At 48.6% G+C, this 22919-nt stretch overlaps 1 protein-coding gene across 8 annotated transcripts in view; it reads right to left on the bottom strand.

Moving 5' to 3' along the window:
• Cyrib (CYFIP related Rac1 interactor B) overlaps positions 1-22919 on the bottom strand; it is a 133174-nt gene that overhangs the window by 99744 nt on the left and 10511 nt on the right. The window lies entirely within an intron of this gene.

The raw sequence follows: 22919 nt of genomic DNA, 5'->3' as shown, positions 1-22919 counted from the left end.
CTCTGCGAGTGGAATACCTGGCTTGGGTAGCTGGTCCAGAGTTTTGACCCGCTGCTGCAGGGTGCCAACCCTGCCCAGGTAACTAGGATCCCAGAGGAGGAAGGCCCGGCACCAGATGGCCCTGCAGCTCCCTAGGTGATCCCCACGAGCAGCTGGGCCCGAGACACACCAGGCAGGCTAACTCATTAGCCCTGGGAAGCCCCTGGGAAATCTTATCTGCAAGTGAAGAACTCTTTGTAATTAAATAAAATAGCAGATGTAAAAGTACCCAGCAGTGCCTGTTACCCAGAAGACAATAAATGTTAATTAAACAGGCAAATATAATTCAAATAATTACTCCTTCCCCTCCGAGAATTCATCTTCGAACTTTATTGGCTTGTTTATCACTTGAGATTTTTTTTTTTTGGTGACCATGATTCATTCTATTCCCGATAATAAAATTATAAATTTACACCCATAATCCTCTTCCATTCCAAGAGACCTGTAAAAGTGTCCCTGCAAGCCTTGGTCACTTCTTTCAGCTGGTAAGACTTTCCCCCAAGAAGAGGACTAATAAATAGTAACTACGCAATAAACATTCGCTACTTAGAACGAGGTCTTCACATTTATTTTCACTTGGAATTCACCATCGTTTTTCTAGATGAGGCTGAAACACAGACACAGGATTGAGAGGATGCAGTAATAAAGTAGCAAGAACACAATAAAAGAGCCTTTTAGGAGGCTAACAGACACAAAAAGAGCAACTCATGAAAATCAGTTATGTTCGAAATCTGGCGGGGGGGGGGGGAGAAAACCTCAAAGCCATGGATGTACAGGCATTCAAGGGGTGTGCACTTAGCACAGAACTGTTCTCGGAGTCACCTGGAAACAGCATCTCAATTAACTACAAAGTGTCCCTCATTCAAACCTCTCCTTGTAGCCTCTGGGAACCTGAGTGGCGTTTAGCCTTCAGGTTTGGGCAGTCTAGAAGATCTGTCTTGGAAAAAAAAAAAAAAAAAAACAACAAACAAACAAAAAACAGAAGCAATTTCTGAGTCTGAAGGAGGTTTAGCTATAAACAGAACATCTCCACGTCTGGCTGCCCTGCTGGGCTGAATTCATCCCATCCTATGTGCCAAGCAGAGAGGGCCTTCCTACCGGTCCTCTGAGCTCTGCATCCTGTCCCTGTGCCTCCTCTCTCCCCAAATCGGCACTCCATGTCTTAAATTAACAAGACTCAAAAGCCCTGCCCAAACATTAGGGGTCGTAAAAATGATGTCATGATCTCTTGGTAAGATTGGAGTGGCTGACAGTCACTTCCTAGGATGAGATGAGGCCACGGCTACTGGGGTTTCATGCCCAGGGAAGTCTTCACATTGGTGACAGCGCCACACAGTGACTGCGGCTCAAATGAGAACACCCATGATAGGATCACAGTGGCAGCCCGAACACTTGTCCTCAAAGACAATGAAGAGAACAGTTGTAGACAGCGGTAACTTTTAAAGGTTGTCTCAGCCCTTGTCAAACACTTCACCCCTAATCTTATTGCCATTTTCTATTATCCACTAGTAGCCATCCTGACACTTGTAATTAGATCAAAAGCACCCTCACGGTGGACATCTTGTATGGGTGGTCACAGAAGTACTAATCTTAATTTTGGATATTATCAGTGTGTTATGTAGCTAGACGTGTAGATTATCTGAATATCAGACTTCTAACTCGTGTTTCAGCTTTCGATTCTGGCCAGCTGAGCACTAAATTGCTAGTACGCGCTGCCTGGGGGGAAGCTCACGCAAGGGATTCAAATTTGTCTTGGCTGCTTTGAAGTTTTGGATAGAAAAGCTGCAGTCAGAGGCTGGGGAGATGGCTCAGTCAGAAAAGGGCTTGCCATGGAAGCATGGGGCTCTAAGTTAGATCTCTACACACATACACAAAGCTGAGCACAGCAATGTGTGCCTCCAGCCGGGGTGGAGGGGAGAGAGGAGGTCCTCACAGGAATGCTGGCCAGTCAGTCTAGCTCTAGGCTCAATGAAAGTCACTGTCTCAAAAAATAAGGTGGAGAGCATTGAGGAAGACACTTCATATCAGTTTCTATTCTTGTGCATATATGCCCACATATGAACACACACACACACACATCTGAGGTCTCCTCACATTTGATACCCTTTGATCCACTGAAGACATTTAGAAAAGAGCCTCATTTATAAGGCTAAAGAAAAAAAAAAAAAAAAAGCCCCAGCATGCATCTCTCAAGTGGTGCCAGGACACTAGACCTTGTTCCAAGACAAAATACAGCACAAGGTCACTAAATGATGTTTCCCTCTTTCTTCCAAGCACTTAGAGAAGGCAAGTTTCCATTCATACTTTTCCCCGAGTCAGCATGGGGGGTCAGGGCCTCCTCTCATGAAGGAGGTAGAGGCAGAGGTAGGCAGAGCTCTGTGAGTTCCAGGCCAACTTGGTCTACTAAAGCAAGATCCCGGCCAGCTAGGACTACATAGTGAGACCTTGTCTCAAAACAAAATAAAATAAATATATTTCCCATAGTTTCAAGATCTATTTAAACAGGCGTATACAATTGTTTCTAATTGTTGCCTCAGCACAGTAACCAATCTGCCTTTAACCCTAGAAGACCAGTGGTCCTAAAAGGGGGACAGCAACTAGACAGGAGCTACTTAACTCATTGGCAAACGTTAAAAATAAGTGTTTGGAAGCCTTAACTCAACCATCTGTTTAGCCTAATAATGTTAACAGTGACTGTACTTCAATAAGGTTTTGTTTTGTTTGTGGTACTGGGAATTGACCCCAGGATCCATGCATGTTACCCAAGAGCTCCACCAACAAGCTACACCCCTCAGATCTTATACAAGGTTTTATTTATACAACAACAATTCAACCTTCTTTTGATTGAATGAACAGACTGTGGAGGTAAGGAGGAGGCAGATAAGGATGGAATTATATCAGTGAATAGACACATTATTAGTACATGCTGAATAGACATGGAGAATCCCAGAACCATCACAGTCATACCCTACCTAATCCTGTGAGATAAACTACGGTGGGGACAAGGGCAGACACCCCTAGCCGATGAACAAATAGTAATGGTGTTTCTGAATTAATGGAGAATTACCTATCAAATATCTTCTAGTTATAAAGACAGGATGTCTTTAAAGAAAAGTCACTGCTAACCTGAAAGGTAGAGAATATTCCTTTGGGGACCTGGTCTATGGATGAGGGGCTCTGAGGGCTAGGTCCAACTAACATGTTTCCTGGTTCAGCAGCTCTCACTTCCAAGCCCTTCTACATGGTAAATCTCCCAGGTTTGGGGTCCCCATGCCCTCCAGAGAGGTGAACACCCAGGGTGTGGTCATGCACTGCACTGGGCCTAGAGGAGGTGCTGAGCACATCCCTTCTTGTGTCCTAGAGCTCTTAGGACAGTAAGCAGTGGCATCAACATGCAAACTGTGTGTAGTGAACCAAGAGACCAAGTCGTTACAGACTTGGCAACGCCAAGTCCCAACCAGGTTGACAGGTCACTTCCATAGTGGATGGCACTTGATCCCACAGTCTGCTCAGGCCTTTCATCATCTCTAAACACACGCTCATTCACAGACCTGGCTCTGATCTGGCTCCTGGCTCTTGGGGTCAGTGGTACCCAGCAGAACTTTACACCATGATGTAGACTGGCTTCAGCTGACCTGCCTGCCTGTGTGGTTACGGGCACTGGCATACTGCCCAGTCGAAGAACAGAAATTTAAATCCTATCCCATGATACTCCTGGTGTGTGCTCATGAACATCCAATCAGTGCACATGGCGTGGAGCTCCGGAGGCAGGCACGCCTGGGTCCAGTCTGGGTTTATGTAGATCCTGACAGCACTCAGTGTCTCAAACAAACTTGTTTCTTCCTCTGTCATTCTTTTAAGTGTACTGAACAATATTCAGAAAGTGACTGGTCCATAGAACTTCTAAAAATAGCACTCCTCAACATGTAGCCAGACAAAATTCATGAAAAATGAAAAAAGAAAAATGTCATACTACAAAAAGCCACCATTTGACCATCAACTGGATCAAAATTCCAAATCCCTGTCCACTTTAAATGAGTTTCTATGGTCAGGGCTGACTTCTAGAGCTCGCCACACCTTTTTTTTTTTTTTTTAAATCCCCAGCCTTCATCTTGCTGCCGCTGAGTTTCATCAGAAGACACCTAGTCATCGCCTCTGTATACACGATAAACATGGCTGTGCCTAAACTCACCAAGATGTGAAAGTTAAGTTAAATATGGGCAATTTGTGCACACCAAGCACACACACCTTAAGGAAACCATAAACATATCCTACTGCATAAAACTGAGCAGGATTCCAGATGGGACAGGGGGCAGTGTTACCCGGAAGTGTGCTTGTCAGCTGGCCATAAGGCATGGGACTGGGAGGGGGGCGGTGCTTGGCGAACAGGCCCACGTGCCTGCAGAGGATGCTACCCTGACCCCAGGCAGGGTAGTGGCCCTCAGGAGCAGCTGCATACTGGGAATCTCTCTGGGGCCAGCACTGAATATGGTGCCTCAGTAGAAGTGGCTGCTGGCTCTCAGGAGAAAACAGCAGCTGGCCCTAATCATCCAGGGTACGTTTTCCAAACACTGCACACCTCAGACCTGGGGATCAGGGATTCCTGGGTGATGGTGCCACACAGCTGGAGCCTCTCCCTCTGAAAGCCAATGCCACAGCAGCCATTCTGCTCAGCCACCAGGCTGGGGAAGAGGTCCAAGGGAGAGAAGCACTATTTAGAAGTCCTCTTGCTCATGGCACCTCCCTTTCCCAGTGACTTCAGGGACAACAGTCAGATGGCTGCCTTAGGGCTGCTTCCCTCCCTCCCACCTCCCCAGGCCTCAGAAATCTGTGCTGAGCTAGTAGGCAAAGTGCTTCTTTCCCACCGAGCCCTAAACATCCAAGGTTGGTCCATGCCCTGCCACTCGGGAGTTCACAGTAAGTACTATGGTGCTACCCTTGCTTCTTGAGAAGGAAGCCGGCCCCAGGATGGTATGACTCACACAAAGCCACATGGTACACGAAAGGGCAGGAAGGGCAGGGACAGGAGCCAGCTCAGGGTACTCTCACCTATACCCCAGGCTGCAGCCCAATGACCTCTCTCCCTCAATACCTGTTTATCTTCCTCTTACAGCCAGTCAGTATAAAAACCTCATTACGTATTCTAGGAGTCTCGTTTATCACAATCCATTCATACTCAAAATGTCCTCAAGCACCACAGGTGGGAGCTTTGACACAGATACAGAACCCCACAACCCAGGCTAACCACTTTGTAGCTGGGTTACATAGAAAAAAAACCTTCCTAACCTCTCTGGGCTCAGTTTCCCCTACCATGAAATGGTGATGGTGATATCAACCACTAAGGATTTGATCAAAGACAATTAAGTGATGTCATTCAAAGAGGCAGGGCTTAGACCACAGCCAGTGGGAGCCACACAATGGCCTGTTGTCTCGCTTGCCTTATTCTCCTCACTGCCCCCAGCCCCCTACCCTAGGCAAGGTGACCCTTGCTACTCTTGTAGCTTTTCTCTTGGGTGCCCAGTCCCCCACTGGCACTGATGACCCACCATATGGCCAGAGGCACCTCGTATCCCCCCAGGGCCCAGAACTAATGAGAAGAACCCATTTTCATTCTCCATTCAAGACCTTCATAATCAATGTCAAATATTTGTCCAGTGTCCAAAGCCCATAAAACTGAACTGGGCAGGGCAAGGGGTGGGGGGCCCACAAAATAAATGGATGCAAACAAAGTGTGACTGGCCAAGGTGGCCCGTCATCACCTGGGAGGGGAAGACAGTAGATGGTGAAACAAGGCTAATACCCATTGAGAGCCCAAGGAAGCGGCCCACTCCAGAGCAGTCACCTCCTGACATCTGCAAGGACGTCCCCAACCCACCAGACCTACAGAAGCTCCGTTCTGCAAAGGCCCCTTGGAAGTCCTTGAGGGTTCATGGTGCGGCATAGGGAAGGGAGAAAGCATTTTCTTCCCAACCACGTGGTGCTTTCTAACTAGCAGGAATCGCTACCCTCAGCGGCTCACCAACGCTGGCCTGCTTCCAGACCAGCTGGGAAGGAAACACTGGCTGCGGAGCCCTCCCCACTTACCCACATGCCCTCACACTTCCCAGCATCCAGCAGGGAAAGCCCACAGGCTGGGGCAGCACTTTGGTCTCTCCCTGTCTCTTTTCTCCTCCTTTTTCTCCTTCCTCCCTCCCGCCCTCCCTCCCTCCTTCCCTTCTGCTACTCATTGTCAAGTACAAATTACCAATGTAACAGAAACCTCAGTGGCCAGGAAAGAAAGCCACACCCTGCAAGGCCCTGCCATGCTTTGCCATGCACAGCTGCTGTCTTGTCTGACAGTTCCATGTCCCTCTGGAAATGCACCCAATGTCTCTTACGGGACACCCTAACTATCCCTACATGTGTTCCAGGGGTGGCATGTACCCTAAGAGAAGACAGTCAAAGCATGGAACCTTCCAGAACCAACAGACCTAAGATTCTAGCTGGCCAGTAAATTTGACTGAGGCTGCTGGGAGGGAGGTGCCTTTTATCCCACTAGGAGACTTAGTTTGTGTCCAAGTCGCTCTAGCCGCTTGCCACCTGAAAGAAAGAGACTAGAGACCAACCTCAGCAAATGGACTGACCACTGGAGCAGCCCCGCCCAATCAGGTCATTGCTTGGCACATAATTCTCTTTAATTTTATCAACTTAGGCTAGCTGAAGTTCAGAGAGAGTCATTTGCAATCCAGAGAGCAACTGGTTCAGTGTTCAGGGGGTGACAGGCTGCTGCTTGCTGCCACCCGTTCCTCACTTCCTGTCCTGGCCCAATGTCAGGTCTGACTCTTGGCTTGTAAGGAAGGTGGGGCCCGGGGCTGGTGAGATGGCTCAGTGGGTAAGAGCACCCTTCCGAAGGTCCAGAGTTCAAATCCCAGCAACCACATGGTGGCTCACAACCATCCGTAACGAGATCTGGCGCCCTCTTCTGGAGTGTCTGAAGACAGCTACAGTGTACTTACATATAATAAATAAATCTTAAAAAAAAAAAAAAAAAAGGAAGGTGGGGCCCTAAACATCCATCTTTCATTATGGATGCAACTCTTAACTTTTTGTGTTCCTTCTGTCATCTGTCCCATGATGTAAATACCAGTGGCTGCTTACAAACTGTGGCTCAAGGTCCTGAAAAGCCATCATGGAGTCTCCCCTCTTGCTCCTCCCCATAGCTCAGACCCACAAACCAAACACTCTCCAAGCTCTGGGAGGTCCTTCCACATCCACATCACCTGGGAGGAACAGGGTTTTCAAGATTCTCATTTATGATACAAGCCTTTCGAGGACAAAGGTAACCCACGCAGGTTTCCACATCTCTCTTCTTGGGTGAAAGTCCTAGGTTCTCCCATGGCTGAAGTCCACTTTATAAGGGACTTCTAAACCCACTCTCCCTCCAAGTGCCTCAGGGCCTCCAGACCTTTCCAACAGTAGTTCACTCAAAGGTTCTGGATTCAATAGCCTTTGTTATGTAAATTAAAGCAAAAAAAAACAAAAACAAAAACAAACAACTACAACTTACTATTGTAATTGAAAAAAAAAACAGTTCACTGTTTATATTTCAGTTGGAGCCCTAAAGAAAGATCCTACTTGCGAGAGTGGGCCCTGCACCTCTCTTGGGCAGCACAATAGAGCTACCCCTGGGGAGAGAGGGGCTCAAGCAGCCCAGGAGGTGAGCACAGGAGAGCAGACCCTGCCCCTTGGTGGCTGCTGCACTGGGTAAGTTGGCTGGAGAACTTGCCCTGGTAGTGCAGGCACAGGAGGGCTAGCAGGCTGACCAACTCAGCTACCTCCCAGGCCCAGATCCAGGGCTTCTGAGTTGGTCCACCCAAACATTTACCCCATTTATGATCTGCTGGGGGGCATGCCTGTCCTGCAGACCCAAAGCTACAGGATCTCCATGACACAAGGCAACAACAACAGGATATCCTAGAGGAGTGCATATGAGAATCCAGTACTGATCTCGTAGCAGAAGCCAGAGGCCTGGAACCAGACCAGTGAGTCTGTGCAATGTGTATTTGCAAGAGTGGATAGATGTGTGACACATATGGCACACTGCAGCTTCCATGACAAGACACTTTTTTATTCTATTTTATTTTGATGGGAGGGTTGTTAGGGGGTAGATTGATACAAAGGGACGAGACATGAGTGAGATTGGGTGTATGGTGTGACATTCACAGAGTCTACAAAAAGATAAAAAAATAAAAATAAAAAATAAAAGAGCCTATGAACAAAACTTGTGGAGACACTGAACACAGACAACACTGACATTGCTTCGTTCCAGGAGTTAATTCCAAAGACTCTCGGTACATGGCACAAATATCCCTGGGCTTCATGTACCCAAGTCTGGCTTCAAATTCTGTCATTGCTAAGGACCACCTTGCACTTCTGACCCTCCTGCCTCCATTTCCAAGTATGGCGTTCCCCGGTGCACCCCACCACACCGAGCTTCCCCAGGTGAGTGAGATGGGACCCACCCCTTCATGTGTGCTAGACAAGCATTCGACTGAGCCATATCCTCAGCCCCAAACTTTCCCACTCACAGAAGACAGAGCTGAGATGCCAGGCAATGACGTCACCTCAGACATCGCATCCAAAGGCAGAGAGGCCCCAGTCCATCTTTCCTTCCATCACCTAGAAATGACCATATCTTCATTTCTATGTATTTACACTCAAATATGAACACTTATTTAGAACTGTAAGGCACATAGACATTCACTACATGTCTTCTCTCTGGACAGCATCTCATGGGACTCTGAAACATGGCATCCTGGAGATGACCGTAACCCTGCATGTCTTGGGCCTCATGCGGTTTCACACTCTCCGCCTTATGGGCAAACGGTCCACGGTGGGCAGCTGTGGGGGTGTTTTGTAAAACCGTCTAGCATCTCCCAGACTCTGCAAGTTGCCACACTCTGGGTCACTCTGTCTTCTTGCTATCTCACCAGTCAACCAAAGAGCATCCTGCAAGGTCAGGGAGGCGCTAGACATAGCAAGGAGTCTGAATATCCTCTGTTCCTTTACACACCACACACCACACGCACACAGCCGGCGTGAGAAGGCTGAGGACTACCCTGCACTCCACAGGGTAGCGACGGTCCACACAAGACATGTCGCACCAATAAGATACAGATAAAAATGTGGGGGAACCCTCAACACACGCTCACTTAAAAAGAAGCCAAATAACTGGGCATGGTGGGTCACACTTGCAATCCCGGCACTTAGGAGACAAAGGCAGGAAGATTAGCACTAGAACCACCCTCAGCTAACAGCAAATTTCATGGCCAGCCTAGACTGCCTGAGGCTCTACGTCAAAATAAGGACCACCCACTATCATTTAATGTATATGAAATGCACAAAAGGTAGGCTGACAGAAAGCTCAAATGCTGGCTGCCTGGTTACCTTGGGCTGAGGGAGAAGATGGGAGAGGAACCGAGCTCAAATCGCAATGGATTTGGGAGGCTCTGAAATAGTATGAGTCTGTCACATCAATCACAAGGTATACAAAATATCTCAGAACGGGCAGGCTCTACTATGCAAAATACACCTTCCTAGAGCTGCTGTAGGCAATTATTGCAGATTATTATTTCACATAGCTGAAATCCAAGTGTCAACAGACCACAGTCTCTAGAGGCTGGGTACAGGGAATATGCAACCTCCTTGCCTTTTCTAGCTTCTGGCAGAACACAGCTCCCGGAGACATAGCATCCTTGGCTCTATCCCCCCTGACCTTTGGCTACATCTGCACATGTTCTGTGACCCTGACTCCTGGGTGTCTTCTTCTTAGTACTCTCATGATTTCTGAGGTTCACAGGATAATAGGTTCAGCTTCCCACGTAAAGGCCCCTCACCTAGTCACATCTGTGAAACCCGTGTGGTCATGGAAGTCACGAAATTCTCTGATCTTGAGGATGAAGACAAGGACAACCAGGGGCTCCTTTTCTGTCTAACATTCACCACAATAAAGCTGCCATAATACCAAAAGCAAAGCCACAAGACAGAGCTCAGGGGCAGCACACCGGAGTGGATCCATCACCAAGGAGGCCTAGGGCGGAGCAGGGCTGTCCTGGGGCTGAATGACCCAAGAATGGCCTTCTCACTTAGGCTTCTAAGTCTAGGGGAGACTGGGGAAAGGGGATGACAGGAGGACCTGAGAAATTGCTGCTGTGTGGTCAGGGGGAAAGGGGAAGGGGGAGGGGGAGGGGAAGAGGGAGGGCTTAGAGTCGAGTCTGTACTGATTTCAAATCCCCTCTCACACGCACAGACACTTACAGTCAGTTCTAAGAGAGAGGCTTACATGGATCTAAATCTCTCAGAGGTTTGAAAACACACACAAAATGAGTCCAGAGACATGAGACTTTTGCCAATATCCCCATCAATAAGTTAAGAGCCACTCGGTGCTTTCTCAGCAAGGGCGTTCAGAAGACAGCAGCAGGTTCTGGACCAGCCGCCTCATCAAGACAGGAGGGAAAACACAAAACAAAACAAAACAAAACAAAACAAAACAAAACAAAACAAAACCACAACTGGCTCCCTGACTCCGTGGCATCTTCTGGTGGTGGGAGTGAGGCCAAAGCAAGAGCAGCTGCCCCTCCAAGCACTTTTTTTCTTCTCTAGGCTACACCCTACAAGTGCCCGACATGAAGCAGGTGCCAAGGAGACCCGCCAACGCTTGTCCCAAGACTGTATATATGTTCAAAGGCTGATCATGCACATTTCACAAAAATAAATGGGGTTCTCTTTGTTTGTTTGTTTGTTTGTTTGTTTGTTTGAAAGATAGGGCCTTGGGGGCTGGAGTGACAGCAGTTAAGAGCACTGGCTGCTCTTACAGAGGACCCAGGTTCAGTTCCCAGCACCCACATGGCAGCTCATACCTGTCTGCAACTCCAGTTCCAGGGCTTCTGACACCTTCACACAGACATGCACACAAGCAAAACACCAGTGAACATAAAGTAATAAAATAATGTAAACAAACAAACAAAAGACAGAGGCTCACTGTGGTCCCAGCTGGCCTCAATGCGCAATATAAACAGAGTTACTTTGCTCTCACAGAGTCTCTGCCTGCCTTTGCCTCCCCAGTGCTGGGATTAAAGGTGTGTGGCACCATGCCTAGCTATATACATACAATGCATGTAGTATATAGATATATGCATGCATAAATGAACAGGTGCAATGCTTGGATATGGTGGTGCACGCCTTCGTTCTCAGCACTTTGGGGGAAGAGGCAGGTGGATCTCTGTGAGCTCAAGGCCAATCTGGTCTCTATGGTAAGTTTCTAGATAGCCAGAGCTACTAAGAGAGAGACCTTGTATTAAAAAACAAAAACAAGCCAGAGTGCCAGAGCTGTAATGCAGTGTCCACCTGTGCTCAATAAACAGCTGTCACTCAGGAGATGGCCTAGGACCCGATAATCAAGATCCTTCTTAGCTGTATAGGGAATTCAAAGCCAGCCAGGCACACACGAGAACTGGTCTTAAAAAATAAATAAGTAAAAGATGTAACCTGCAAGGAAGCCTATCAGAAACAGGAGGAAATGGGGAAAGAAGCAGAGCGAGGTGCACACAATGCCAGGCAGAGGCTGATAGGCTGACACAGAAGGAAGGGGAGGAGCTACAGAACTTGAGGAAGAGCGGAAGCATTGGGCACCGAGGAAGGCAGGCTGCGCAGCTGGATCCTGGAGTCGGCTTGGTGTTTTAGTGGTAACAGGGAGCTACTGAGGGCTTTAGGTCCAAGGAAAGCAAGAACTCACCAGTCCTTTTAAAAGCTCTGATGAGGGACAGGAGAGATGGCTCAATGCTCTTCATAGTATGCTGGTTCGAGTCGCAGAACCCATATGGAGGCTCACAACCACGTATAGGTCCAGTTCCAGGGGATCTGACATCCTCTTCTGGCCTCCGACAGCACCAGGGACACATATGGTGTACATTCTTACATGCCAGAACATACATAGGAAGTCAAGGGCATGGAGGTATGAAGGAGCACGCCTTTAATCTTGGGAAGCAGGGGCAGGCAGATTTCTGAGTTCAAGGCTAATCTAATCTAAATAGTAAATTCCAGTAAAGATTACAGGGTGAAATCCTCTGTCCAAAATAAACAAAACCAATTACAAACAAAAGATCTGAGGAAAACTGAAGAATGAGCTGACTGTAGGGAATGTCCCTCGGGGATCTGAGATAGACCCACCTTCTCATCCCCTTGTGCGTAGAAGCAGAAAGCCACCAAGACTGGGTGTCACTCACTCATCCGTCAACACTATGTCATGAGTGCAGTATACCTACCCATGGTGTGAGAAATGCAGGAACAGAGACAGGGACACCAGGCCTGGTCTTCCACAGCCTGAAATCCCCATGTGCAAGATCAGTCAGCTCAGCCCAGACAAGAAGTATGGACTCCAAGCATCCCCTGCAAAGGAGGCAGCACTCCTTTTGCCCCGAGCAGCACAGTAGCCAGCCCTGTATCCACCGCTCTTTATCATTGTTTATCTCTCTCCAAACAAACTCAAGGCAGTTTATAAGAAAGCACTCCTTTCTTGAAAGATGGAATTGAATCTGCTCTGGATGGGCATGGCTGCAGTCTTCGTGTATCTGGCAGATAGGCTCCTTAATCCACTCCACCCACTGAGAACACAGTCTTTCTAGCCCAAGTGCCTGCACCTGGTTCCAGGTATTGAGCAGGACAAAGACATCAACGATGAGTCTTGGGTATCCCTCCTTCACATCATTGGTGGGCCACAGGTTCTACTGACTGCAGGCCCCCACACCGTAGTTAAGTGAACAAACTGCCAAGTGTGACTTTGCTGTCTTACAGGCCACAGAATGTGGGTGCCTCCCTCTCATGTTCACATCACTGCAGAGCTGGTATTTTTTCTAGAATTTGTGAACCTGTTCTGTGCTCTCTGGGGCAATCTTGTTCCACCCTCTCCCACCAGCAGGCTGCCACATGCAGGATCACGAGAGACTGGTGTTATCTCCCCCTGCCCGGATGAGCTATTTGATCCTGATCTGCCGATGAAGGCCAGAGTCAGTCAGCATGAAGTAGTCTCATTCACCAGGCTCAGATGTACACCCGACCTAAGCCAGTCCAAAGAGAATGCGGAAAAGAAACAGATCTGAGGCCTGGAAGTTCTGCAGCTATTTTTATAACTATGAGGTAGGCAGCCTGAAGATGAAGCTCTCACAAGAGGTGACTGCTGAGAAAACAGCAGAGAAATGGACCAGGCTCACATCAAACCAACCGAAGCCTCTCGTACCCCAGCCGTTTCTATTGAGTATGTTCAGTGCCTAGCCTGAGTTCCATCAGACGTACATAATGTCAAAGGAATAACAGCCACTCGGCATGGCGTGAGGGTGGACAAGGGTCAGCTAAAGCTCACAGACCAAATCAGACCCAGCATCTGAGAAGTAGCCACGCCCACTCCAATGCAGATTGTCCAAGGATACTTGAGCACCCACAGGCAGTGTAAGCACAGCAGTGACCAGGTGTCTAGTAGAGCCCCAAAACAGAGTCCATCTTTACTGCGGGAAGAGTCTGCAGGCCCCGACATGAAAGTCATCATTCTTGGCTCCTGCCTTCCCTGCCTGACTGCCATTCCTTCCCTGGTTCACAGGCCTCCTACAGAAAGACCCTTCTCATTATCTATCCACCTGCCCAGGTTACTCCCTTCATCCCTGCCACACCTGGCTCATGTGACAGGCCCTTGGAGGGTCCCTGTCTGGGTCAGCAGTCATGGGAGCAACCCTATCAGTCAATAAGCTCCACTATGGCCCACATGCCCTCTTGTCCTCTCAGTAACACAATGGCAGACAGCAGAAGCCAACCAGGACCACTGGAAGGAACTCTGTATGTGAGTTTGCTGTGTAATGAGGAATCCCTCAAACCCAGAGGTCAGCTGGAGAAATACACTTGAAAAATGAGAGAGACATAGCAGAGGCTTCCGCCAGGCCACCATGTGTCACCCATGACAGAACCACCTCCATGGGCTCTTGCCATGATCACCTCCAGGTCGTCCTGCTTAGGGTCTCACAGCCCAGAGGCTGCTGGGAAAAAAATGTTCTGGTTTACCTTGGCTGCCTGCTGAGAAGCAGCAAGATTCACACATAGACACTCTATGCCCACAAATATAGGAAGCACCCAAGAGATGCCCCAATCCTCCAAACTTAAAAGTCGATGAACACCGACCCATGAGCCCCAGGTTACTGTTGACAGGGAAAGAGAGTAAGAGTGAGGCCTCTGTGTGTCTACACCGCCCAGAGCCCAGTGTTGACACAGGAAGTATTTCTCCACCACTCACCACAGAGACCAAACATGAAGTAGTTTGAAGTACTGGCTATTTCAAAACACCTCAAGTGCTATGGAAAGGTCGCTTCCAGAAAGAGCCTCTCCCGACCTCCAGGGCAGCTACTCTCTGGAGAACTTAGCTGCCATTATGTACACGCAGTTGATGGCAGTCATTCGTCCTTTCCTCCATTCTGAAAATGGCGCAGGAGTATCAGGCTCCCATGCCAGAGACTAGGGTTTCAGAGAAGAACTGGGCACCATGCCAAACTTCCAGCCTTTGAGTGGCAGCAGGAGAACTAAGAGGAGGTTTCCTTTGCAGGGCTGCTGATTGCCATGGAGGGTTAGAAGTCCTTATCCCACTTCTGTACACTCACATCCCAATGAGTAACTCCTTGTCAGCAGCAGCCCTGGAACCATGGTCCCAAGGACAAGGCTAGGTGGCTACATAGAAGACCCTCATAGGAAAGCTTGATGATTGGGTAAGCTACAAATGCCAAGTCCTGGGCAGTCAGTGTGCCAAAGATTGTGGGGGGAGGGGGTGTCCCAACCCCAGTGTACTGGGGGCTCTGGAGCAGGCCGTGGTCCTGGCATCGGCTGGTCCTCAGGAAATGAGATGCAGCATGTGTTAGGTGCTTCCACAGTTCTCGTACCCGCACCACATCTTCCTGTTTATAAAACACTACCTCTCCCTTTACCTCCACCTCTGATGCACTTTGCTAAGGCTGCATAAAGCTGGGGACAGATGACACAGCCCTGATGCCATGGACACCATTTGTTTGAAGTCCTCCTTAATAAGTCCTCCCCTTTGCTCCAAACCTAGTGCCCTCCAGTCCTCCCCAGGCTAGAAGATCCCTACCATTGCCCTCCATCTTTCCACTGAAGCATCCTGATTTGAGTGGAACACTCACTCATCTGGACCAGACACGGCTATATTCCCAGGGCGAAAGTAGTAACCTGGGGGGATCCTGAGAATCAGAAACAGAGCAGGAAAGGCCAGGAAGACTCTGAAGGTACAACCCCAGTGCTTTTGTTTCCTCCCACTCTGAGCTTACAGAACAGGCAATGTGTCTCAGCTTAGATGACCTGCTCAAGATGTTTCTGTTAGCAATTTGCTGTTAGAGACATAAATGCACCTCAATCCCTTCCCTGGAAGGCTTTTCATGATATTCTGCACATTTATTTTTAAATGGTGCTGGGTTTGGTGGCATGCCTGTTATCCTAGCATTGGGAAACTGAGGCAGAAGGATCATGACCCTGGAACCTACATGGTAGAGAGAGCCAACTCCTATGGGCTATCCTCCCACCTCCACAGGCATGAGCGTGCAGACACAATACACACCTACACACCATGAAATAAGTGTTTTAAAATGCATTACCTGTTTAAGGGAGATAGAGGGGAAGGAGGAGGCAAGTAAGGAAGGCACAGAGATCAGAGTGACTGACAGGCAATATATGTGAGGGCCACCGAGATGCTCAGCAGGTAAAGGCACTTGTATGATGCTGGCACTTGAGTGCCATCCCAGGACCAGGGTGTTAGAAGGCAAAGGGAAAGAACCAACTCCAAAAACTTATCCTCTGTCTTCTGAGTACATTATATAGCATGTGCCTCCCCCCACACACACATACTATACATACACACATATACATACTATAGTACAAAAAATAAAAATTAAGCTTGCCAGGAGGTGGTGGTACACACCTTTGATCCCAGCACTCAAGAAGCAGAGGCAGGCACAACTCTGAGTTCAAGGCCAGCCTGGTCTACAGTGAGCTCCAGGACAGACAAGGCTACACAGAGAAACCCTGTTTAAAAAAAAAAAAAATTAAACCGGGTGATGATGGGACACGCATTTAATCCCAGCACTTGGGAGGCAGAGGCAGGCGGATTTCTGAGTTCAAGGCCAGCCTGGTCTACAGAGTGAGTTCCAGGACAGCCAGGGCTATACAGAGAAACCCTGTCTCAAAAAGAAAAAAATAAATAAATAAACTTTTAAAAATTAATACTGAACAAATGGACAGAGTCAGGAACCTGCCAAGTGAATTAATTACTCAAGATGTGGCTTCAGCTGACACAGGCACGCGGCTTGTGGAGAAGGCAGAGGGCACATCCTTCACGCCAGTCAGCCGGAATTCCCACCACGGGTGGGGCTCTCGTCTCCCCCACTGTCAAGAGTCACCCAAGAAGAGAAACAGTGCCAACTTTCTTTTTGGCTGCTGCAGGCTTCCTAATTAAAGTTTGGGATGTGTGTTTATTCAGGGTTGATAAACACAGACCCACAAAAAATAAAAAAAGTGTTTAAGAGAAAGCAGATGAAATGTGGGGCAGAACTAGCTAATAAAATCAGGAGATGCTGTGAATTTTCAATCCTGACAGCATAACTTGCAAAGAGGCTGAGGCCCAGAAGTGAACCCGGTGCTGTGTTGCCAGGGTAAATGCAAACCACCACTTCCTGCAAATTAATTGCTCCCTGGCAGGAGATGTGTACGAAGTTTCTCTGTTCTGGGCCAGGAGGATGATGCAGCCAATGTGGCTTCCTTCTCCTGCCCGCCTGCCACCAGGTGGTCCCTCAGCATGCCAAGGCAGCATTTCAAACGCCTATAGATCTGCCCAGGGAGGGAGAACTCAGAGAAGACTCGGAAATATGAAGTCAATGGAAGAGTCCAGAAGCTGAGGCTACCTCGTGTCCGGGGACCTCTGTCTCCCGAAAGGACCCCTGTCCTAGGTACCAGCAGGGGTCCTGTACAGAGACTGCCTCCCATGCCATAGGTTCTTCCTTATTCCACGCTGGGACAGCATGGAGCACCACTATTCTGAAACATGTGAATGTGGCCTAGATGGCAATGAGTGGCCAAGAAGTCTAGGAACCAGGAGGCTGAAGGATTCCCCAAGGACAGGGATGGCTTCCCAGACATCAAAGGGAGCTTCAGAGGGGTGGCGCCCAGGGCTGGCCTTAATGAAACCATAATGAACAAGTTTCCACAAATAAAGACAACAATGAGAGGGCAAGCAGAAGGCCCAGAAAACAATCAATGCCTTTGATTACGCACTGATGAAATTCCCCATCACGGCTTTCATCCCGCTCCCGAGGGCTTTCCTTGGCTCTGTGATGTATTCAAAGAAAACCATCTTGAATATACATTACTCCCCAAGCCACTGAACACAGGGCTTGGCTCCGCTGCTGCCGCCCAGCCCCAGGCCAGGCAGCAGTGTCCCAGATGGCCTCTCACGCCAGACAATAGCCACCCCAAGATGCTCAGCGAGCCGTGTTGCCTCATTTCTCTACAAGACCATTTTTCTCAGCCTGCCCACCACTGCGGCTCAGCTCTGCTGGGGCCCCCATACACTTCAAGGAACTTTCTGGCAATTGTCGGAGATTTAATTCCACCCTGAAGTAGCTCCCTGTTCATCAAAGCCAATCCGGGTTCCAGTCAAGGAACTATGGAAGGACTGCTACAATGCCTCAGACAAGATCCACCTGTAACTCATCAATGCCATCTCTGCTTGCACCGGGCTCTCTATGAACTGCAGTTCCCTGCACTGACTTCAAAGTCAATCCAAACTAGCCCTTTCTTTATGTTCCCCTCCCCGAATCCTCCAGGCAGTTTGGTTCCTCAGTTCCTGAGTAACCTCGGCAAGCCTGGAGCGTAGCTAGAGGTTCATCTATGTCTGGCTACATACACATCCTCCATACATATCCAGATGAGTTTCTGTTCAGAGCTCTATGTAAAAATATCTGAAACATACAAAAATCAAGTATAAGAATCGCACCTCTTACATCTACCACCAGCTTAAGTTAAAAAAAAAAAGTCTAATGGCTAATTCCCAGGTAGCCAAGTCATAGCCCCCCCCCCCCTCTCTCCTCTCTGCACTTCTTTATATTTTATTTATGCACAAGCTTGGTGTGATGAAGCTCAGTTAGCAGAGTGCTTGCACAAATCCCCAGGTCCGATCCTTAACATCCTACAAAACAAGACTGCTGGTTACTTAGCCTAGGATAAAATACCCTGACAAAGACAACTTGAAGGACTGTTTAATGTGGCTCAAGGCTTAATTCAATGTTCAGTCCATCGTGGCAGGCAGAAAAGTACCAATGGCAAGAGCATGAGCGTGAGGCCAGTCACAATGCATATGCAGTCAGGGAGCAGACAGCAGGATGGAAGGCTCCTATGCTAGCTGGCTTGCGCCTTCAGGACCAAAGCCTAGGGGATGATGCCGCCTACTTTCACAGTAGGGCTTCCCACTTCAATTAACCTAACCAACCATGATAATCTCTCAGATGGGCCCCAAAGGCTTGTTTCCTAGGAGATGCCAAATCCTGTCAAGTTTATAGTCAACTCGAAGCATTTCGGCAGGTATAGTAGCACATAAGCTGTCTCAGAGAATCAAGAAGTTCAAGGCTACCCTTAGCTGCATAGTGAATTTTGTAAAGCCAAGCTGGAATACATAGGATCTGAGGAGGGTGGCAACAACAACAAGACTGAATGGCATTGCTTTGTTATAAGTTGCTCATCATTTCAGCACTTTATATGTGTCCACAGCAATATGTGCCCGAGTCTGGGACCATCTGAGGGCAACACTTGTCTCCAGTGCTACTGTCATCCTTGCCACTGATCCAGCTTGAGCATAGCTCATACTTCATACTTGCTTATAAACATGAAAAAAAAAAAAAGCAGAACATGGAGTGCAGGCTCATACCACAGCATGGGCTTACCCCACCCATGACCCCAGGCCATATAGCACTTCTAAGGTCTGAGAAAGGAGAAGGGAACACGGGGACTTCCACGGTGATATCTACTTCCTTCTGAATGTCTCAGACTGTCCTAGAAGCCTGAGAGCGTCTAGGTCCCCAGTACGACACCACTCAGAGTCCACCTCAAGGACCAGGATTTCTCTGAGTGTCAGCATTCCCAGCACTTAGCAGAGTACCTTCTACATGAGGGGTGGGGATGGGGAGGAGAACAGGGGCCGCCAGGACTAGTTCTCAGAGGGCACAGAGTCCTTGTCTACTTCTGCCACCTTGGCTTTCAGTCCCCTGAACAACACAGCTCCATGTGGTTTCTAGGATCTTTGGAGGGAACCTAGTGTCGAACAAAGGAGAAAACGCTCCAACAGGCAAGGAACAGGGAGGGGCTGGTGAGGGCATGGGGGGTGGTCGACAGCCACCAAGAGGACAGGCTCATTTTGAGAACAAGGCACTCCACACGACTTCAGAGTAAAGGGAAGAATGTCCCCTACCTCCTTAAAGTGTCCTTCCCACTACACTGTGGCTTTGACGTCAACCTTCAACTCTCCCCTCCACCCCCTCCTGTAATTCACACATGTGGACCTTGACAGGAGTCAGCGCTAAGGAAATAAGTCCCCACTCTGGCACAGACCGGCCATGCAGCTTCCAACACATCTTTCAACCCGAGTTTCAACTTTCTAAAATGCTTCCTCAAGTACTGGTGAACCGTGGCCCCTTGTGAGTTTGACCTCAGTGGTGTTTACCAGAGCGGAGCCAACACATAAGCACAAACTGGCTATGCGCTGCTCCCCAATGCTTACTTTTAAGCCGCTCTCGGACTCTTGGCCTCCTTCTTTCTGTTTTTAAGATTTAAGTCTTAGTGCTCGGTCACCACTGCGACTCACACAGGCCAAGAGGCTCATTTGAAATTCAGTGCTGACAACACACTGCTCCACTCAAACCTGGCGCCCTGCATTGTGCAGGAAAATCTATTCATAGATGCCTGTTCCTAGAGCGAGCTCTCAACTAGTCACACTACAGGGGACTCGTCCCGTGTGTGAGACCTGTGTGGTGGCGAGGACACTAGAAGGGATAGACAGAAAGACTCCCCTATGACAGCCACAGCAGCCACAACCCATGATGGGCACCCTTGCCTATGGCTGGAGGTGGGAGGGGACAACAATCAAGGACCTCAATTGAGGAACACACACTCCACCTCATCCCCCTCAAGAAACAACATTAATCCAGCTAATGATAGAGTATGGAGCACATAGCAGAGCCGGGCCTCAGGTGTGCCCAGCATCCTCAGAGATGGAGTGACTCCATCATTAAGCCCATGTTGGCGCTGCCTTTGCTTCCCAGGCTCCACATGACCAAGCCCCATTGCAAAGGCTTCACAGCAGATGGGCAGCCAGCAGGGGTTTGCTGAGCTCATGGAATTCTCCAGTTTGGGCAGGGATGCAGCGAGCTGCTGGGTGCCTGCTGTATGCTCCTTTGTCAGTCATCCGAGTTTTCCTTCCACCTTCTTCCTTGAAGAGTGAGGAGCTTGCCTGACTCAGCTCAGAGAGTCCTGGGAAGGCAACCATTCCCCCATTCATTTCAACACAGCCCAGGGAAGCAAGGGACATGTCACTTCGTCTCCAAGGTGCTGAGGGCAGGGAGCACAAAGCCAGGAGAGACCAGCAAGCCGTGAGGATAACAGCAGGCAGCTCCCACGGTCAGGAAGTGAGGACCTGAGTGTTGGTGCTATGACTGCTTCCTCCTTTTACTTAACCTAGCATCTCTGCTCATAGCACAGGGCCGCCTACATCCAGAAGAGGTCTTCCCTCTTCTGTGGAGGTGGCTTCAAGGACACGCTCAGAGACACGTTTCCTAGGTCACTTCAATTGTAATCAAATTAACAATACAAGGGCACACCGGAGATTTCTCTGGACACTTGATGATAACTAAATACCAAACGCAAGGTCCTAACACGGGCACTCTACAACAAAAAAATCACATATATGTGAAAATAATAAACCCATGGGCAGAGATGTAGCTGGGTGGTAGAGCACTCACCTAGCATGTGTATGGCCCCATCCATACTACAGGGGAAAAAAACAACTAATCGTGTGTTGTGTCCCACACTGTGGCCCCAGCACTGAGGAGCCTCTGGAGAGAGTACAAGGTCAGCTACATGGTGAATTCCAGGCCAGCCTGGAAGACATAGTGAGACTCAAAATGAATAGAAGGAAAGAGGAAATAAAGGGAGGAGGGAGTGAGGATTTCAGGGGAGGGTGAGATAGATGTTTAACAGGTCCCAATTTGAATTGTCCACCCAAAGCAGAAATGTAATGTGTACACTTGTTCACCAGACATAAACTGGGCACCTAGAACCTTGGCTGCTCTGTACACTTCCTTTAAAAAAGAAAAAGAAAAAAGTCCCACCCAGCAAACACAAGGCCCTCTGGACAATCTTCAACACTGGAAAACAGAAATCTGAATTGTCTGAGGCATTTTCAACCCGATTCCCTCGGAGGCACAGGCGGAGGCGACAAGTGTGCCACATGACAGACACAGAAGTCTGAGGAGATGCCATTTTAAATACCATGGAGTGTCTGGGAATTTGCAATTCCACACTCAGCACAGAACGGCCCCTATGGGGGCACCTTCAGCTGTCTCCTCCTTCTGGCCTTCTCAGAAAGGAATAGAAACACATCCCTTAGCATCCCAGAGCACAGAGGCCCAGTGCTGGAGAGGCACCTGAAGGCCTAAGGATCTTCCCTGCTGCCACCTAGCCAACTTCCTTTCGCCTTGGCACTTACAGACAGAAACCCCTCTGCTACTGTTTTTCCGTAACTGACACTCATTTTTGTCAAAAAAAAAAAAAAAACCACACAGTTTCTATGATTTTAAGAGTGTTACTGAACCGGGAACCTCTAAGTTCCATCAATCCTACCAGCTGCTCACTGGGAAGAAGCAAAGTGATTCTAGAAAAGTCTCTCATGAAATGGAAATGTCTGTATAGAACTAGGGGAGGCTGGCCTAGGGTGGCAATCATTCAAAATGGACCAGCTGTCTGCTCGTAGTGTCACCAGACCTCAACAAGTCCTACATTTCATTAATTAATTGGCTGCTGGGTCAGAGAGTAACGGTGCTTGCTACCATGTCTGACAACCCAGGACACACACAGTGAAAGGAGAAGATCAACCCCTTTGAGGTGTCCTTGGGCATCTACTGCTATGCTGTAGTGCGCGCACACACACACACACACAAACACACACATGTTGACACACAATGGCATAAAATAAGTAAAAATAAACAAACAAATGCAGTAATTTTTGACTGGCTGGCTGGCTGTGTCTTAGTTATTAAGTTATTAAGAAACTTGGGTTTCTTCCTTTACCCTGCTGAGACTCATGGAAAGGAAGGCGGAGGCCAGGGGATGGAAGGAAAGGGGAAAGGAAAAAGAGAACAGGATACAATCACAAGACAGAGAATATGCAAAAAACCAGAAACTCATTTGGATTCTCACCCCACCCCACCCCCGCCCTGCCCCAGACCTTCTGACACCATTTCTGTACAGTTCCCTCAGGCCTTTTTCTACCAAACACTGACAGCTTTTCCATATCCTCTGTGGCCCTGACTCCCAGAGGCCCCATGTCCATTCTAACCTTGTGGCCACAAATGACAAGACTCTGGCCCTGTCAGACACTCTGCCGTTTCTATTCAAGTTGAACAGGTAACAGCTGAGGCTCAAGGTCTCCAGACAACATTCTTCCTGTGTCCTTAGGAGAGATTCCCAAAAGTGAGTCAGCCGGATCAAAGGTTATAACGACGGTTAGCTCCTGCTATCAGTCCCCACAGTATACAGAA

This window comes from Mus caroli, unplaced genomic scaffold, assembly GCF_978045245.1.
Source record: "Mus caroli unplaced genomic scaffold, Mus_caroli_1 scaffold_16, whole genome shotgun sequence".
In the NCBI taxonomy this organism is placed as follows: Eukaryota; Metazoa; Chordata; class Mammalia; order Rodentia; family Muridae; genus Mus; species Mus caroli.
This window is presented reverse-complemented; position numbering and strand designations above follow the sequence as displayed.